Below are 4,834 nucleotides of genomic sequence, written 5' to 3' on the forward strand. Positions count from 1 at the left end.
ACAATCAAAATAAAAAAAAAAAAAAAAAAAAAAAAAAAAAAAAAAAAAAAAAAAAAAAAAAAAAGCAGGGCCGGCCCGTGTCTCACTCAGGAGAGTGTGGTGCTGACAACACCAAGTCAAGGGTTAGGATCCTTTTACTCGTCATCTTTTTAAAAAAGGAAAAGCCCCAATATGTCCAGTACACAATCAGTGATAACCAGATAAACTTTTAGTTCCTGGCATGACAAAACATCTTATGTCAGGCCCTCTTACTAACACTAAATATATACTCTAGACAAAACATAAAAATAACTGTAAAAAAGCATGGAAACCAACAGAAAGCAAGAAAAACTAGAAGCATTATAATCCTTGAAAAAAGGAAAGCCCACCAGGTGAATTCTACATTTAAGAGGATTTTCCCATAAATATACTTCACAGTTCACTGCAGTACATAGGGAAATAGAGATCAGTCGGAAAGTGGTGTCTTACTGGTTGAGGAAGCAGAGTTTGGAGCAGGAGGATGCCAGAGCAGCTGGAAGTTGAGGGAGAAATCTGGGAAAATGAATGAGCTATAAGACAGGAATACAAAATCTGTACACACTTCCCTCAACTCCTTACCTATCTTCTAAAAGGCACATGTACAGGGTAAGATTTCAAGGAACATAGTGGAAAAGTCAAATATCTGAACAGGAATTTTGGCAGCTGTCACAGTGTTAGGGAGATCAAGTTTGGGGTTCAGGACCCATAAAATTAGGGGGCTTTGGTAAACACCTTGGGGTTTATGTTGAAATCCCAAAAGGACAACACCTTAGGTATGGGACTAAGAGATATAGCCTAGAATTAAGAACAGAACTAAAACACTCCTGCTCTAACCAGGCTTCCACAATGTCAAGGCTTTCTGCCAAAAATTCAATTTCCTGTGTCTGGGTCAGTTTTGTGTTGCTATGACAGAATACCAGCAACTGGGTAATTTATAAAGTAAAGAGGTTTATTAGCACATTGTTCTGCAGTCTGGGAAGTTCAAGGGCATGGCATCAGCTTCTGGTTAGGGCTTTCAGCTGTGTCATAACATGGCAGAAGGTCAAAAGGGGAACTGGACATGTGCAAAGGAGAGCAAACACAAGGAGGGAACTTGCTTTGTAACAATCCACTCTCACAGTAATAATCTAATCCCCCTAGAAGGAGAACTCACTTCCAGCATTAATCTGTCCATGAGGGGTCCACCCCCATGACCCAAACACCTCCCACTAGATCCCTTCCAACACTGCCATATTGAGGACCAAGCCTCAACATGAGTTTGCGGGGGACAAAACATATCTAAATCATAGCAGCCTGCCATAACAAATTCAACACCCTTTAAAAAAAGAAATGTAATTTATAGCCTGTACAATGCATCAACCCAAAATGTCCAATATACAACCAAAAATTAGTGGACAAATAAACAGACAAATGTAAATCATTATCAAGAGAAAAAAGGCATTATAAAGAGACCTATCAATTAGCCAGGTGTTAGCAGGCAAGGAATTAAAAACAGCTATTATAAATATGTTAAATAAGTTACAAGAAAAGATAGAATGGACAAACAGTTGGGAAACCTCAGCAGAGAAATAGAAAATCTATAAAAGAATCAAATTTGAATTCAATAAATAAAAAACATAACATCTGAAATGAAAAATTTATACAATGAGTTTAATAGCAGACTGGACATAGTAGAAGAAAGGATCAAGTTAATTGAAGTTATTCAATCAGAAGCACCAAGAGTAAAAGATTACAGAACACAGAATCTAAGACCTGTAGAATAATAGAATAGCAGAATCTAAGGCCTGTAGGATAATGGTCTAACTTGGAAACAACCTTTTTAAATGGAGAAAGAGAAATATTTTTAAACAAACAAAAAGTGTGAGAGGTCATTATCAGCAGACTCACACACGAAATACCAAAGAAGCTCTTTAAGCTGAAACAAAATGATTCCAGGTACCAACTGGAATCTGAAGGAAGGCATGAAGAGCATGTACCAAAAATAGTATATATGTGAGTAAATATTTTTTTAATGTCTTTAAAAGTCTACTGACTTAGTAAAGCAAAAATAAGTTTTAAAAGCATTGTGTGGATTATAAAATATGTAGAAACCAAATAGATAACAAGAGTACACAGGATGGAGGGGTAAATAAATTATACTGTTGTAAGGTTTATACATTTTACATGATGTAACACAATATAAATTCAGAGTACTTGGGCTGGCTTGTTAGTTCAGTTGGTTAGAGCATGGTGCTTATAACACCAAGGTTAAGGATTCAGATCCCCTTACCAGCCAGCCACCAAAAAAAATAAAAACATAAAAAATAAAAGGTAGGATAAAGTAGTTGTGATAAGTTAAGGGTGCTTACTGGCTTACTGTAATCTCTAGAGTAACCTCTTAAACATAATACAAAGGGGTATAGTTAAAAAGCCAATTGATCCCCATACCAACCAGCCATGAAAAAAAAAAAAGTCAGTAAAATAAAACTGAATGCTAGGGCCAGCCCGTGGCTCACTCAGGTGAGTGTGGTTCTGATAACACCAAGGCCACGGGTTCAGATCCCATATAGGGATGGCCGGTTAGCTCACTGGGTGAGCATGGTGCTGACAACACCAAGTCAAGGGTTAAGATCCCCTTACTGGTCATCTTTACTAGGCTATGTGTAGAATCTATATGGAAAAGTCAAGTCTGCATGAAGAAAGAGGCCTCGAGATTACATGAAGATTCAATACCCAGCTGCTCCAGCTCCTGCTGATCTAGATCCACATCACTACCTGTCTGACTTCAACTTCATGGAAGACCTCAATCTGTAATTGTCCAGCTGAGCCCTTCCCAAATATTTTACCCACAGAAAGTATAAGACATAACAAAATGATCATTTTTTTAAACTTCAAACCTTTGGAGTAATTTGTTAAGCAGCAATAGTAACAGGAATACGAATGTCTAGTTATTGAATAGAAAAACCGTATATCACCAGTGAATGTCAGGTATCAGTCTGCTGAGAATCTCTTTAATTTTGGTACTACCTTTTGGACACACATTAGTTTTAACTATCTCAATCTAATATATTTATAAGAAACCAGATAGTTTTTAAAATAGCTGCTGTATTAATGATCACTAAACAGGGTTTCATCTCACCATGAAAATAGCTAAAACCAAAAAAGTATCTTCCAAATGCTTGATGATTTATCATCTCCCTTGACTCCACATGCAGGGGTTATGTAAGGATCAAGGTGACAATGTTATAATATATAATGGTCAAATTAATCTAGGAGTCTACTATAAATATTAAAATAAATAAATTTTCAAAATTTATTTAAAAATAAAGAAAAAAAAACTAACTAAAATTTCAAATGGTTTAAAACATAACTAAAGCCTAGTGCTCTAATTATATTGGTTAACTTGATCAACTTTTTAGAAAACCAAGTAGGACCTGTCTGCTGCAGATTAAATTTATTTAAGAACCTCCTTTACACTGACGACATATTTTAATAGTTCACGTTACAATTTTTCAGCATTACATGTATTTTATATGTAATACATTATGTATTACATATAATACCTATGTAAATGTGTTGCATATAATATACATGTATATGTAAATATATGTAAATACATTATATATGTAATTTTATGTAACCCCTTCCTAAGTTTAAGAGCATCTATATCTTCTTTTGAATAAGAGTAAGATGTATTTTCACACACATCTCTCAGGATCCTACAATACCTAACTTCATGTACTATATACATCATGTACTATAAGAGGTTATTGTAACAGAGAACCCTGAACATTACCAATGCCATCTTAGGTAGGAACTCCATTTTACAAGCCCCCCCCACTTACGTGAGAAACCACCGACCTTTTATAGAACAGGAACTATATCCTGTGGAAATTTTTATGCTTGACCGCCTTAACAGCTCACTTTGGCTTCTGTAACCTAGCTTGCTTTCTGCACCTGCACGAACCCGTGTGCCAACAGGATGTGGTTTTTGCCTTTAAAAACTCCACCAGACCAAGGCTCTGTGCTGCTCTCTAACCAGAGTACCTGGGGAGGCAGTCGCTGGCCGGCTAATAAAAACTTTACATAAACTTAATTTTTTTTCTTGGTTCCTTTCTGAGCAAGCAACTCACAACACTGATAACACCAAGGCCACGAGTTTGGATCCCTATATAGGGATGGCTGGTTAGCTCACTTCGGAGAGCGTGGTGCTGACACCGAGTCAAGAGTTAAGATCCCCTTACCGGTCATTTAAAAAAAAAAAAAAAAAAGAGTACTGTGTTTTGGACCAGAGCGATGGCATTGGATGTGGAGAAAACAAACTTTCAGAGCATAAAAGAAGAGGCATTGCTCTCTAACTGATTGTATGAGACCAGCATAACAAAACGTTTAGAAGAAAACAGGAGAAAATCTTTGTGAGTTTGGGGTAGGCAAACATTTCTAAGAACACAAAAATCATTAGCCATAATAAAATGAAATCAATAAATTGTACTTCATCAAAATTAAAATATTTTGCTCTTCAAAAAACACTATTAAGGCCGGCCCGGTGGCGCACTGCTACAGTGCGCTGCTTGGGAGCGCGGCGGCGCTCCCACCTTAATAAATTGTACTTCATCAAAATTAAAATATTTTGCTCTTCAAAAAACACTATTAAGGCCGGCCTGGTGGCGCACTGCTACAGTGCGCTGCTTGGGAGCGCGGCGGCGCTCCCACCGAGGGTTTGGATCCCACATACAGACCGGTTCCCGCTCACTGGCTGAGCGGGGTGTGGGCGCAACACCGAGGGTTGCAATCCCGTTGCCGGTCCGGTCCGGTACGGGCGCGACACTGAGGGTTG

The sequence above is a fragment of the Galeopterus variegatus genome, unplaced genomic scaffold (genome assembly GCF_000696425.1).
Source record: "Galeopterus variegatus unplaced genomic scaffold, G_variegatus-3.0.2 Scaffold12865, whole genome shotgun sequence".
Lineage (NCBI taxonomy): Eukaryota > Metazoa > Chordata > Mammalia > Dermoptera > Cynocephalidae > Galeopterus > Galeopterus variegatus.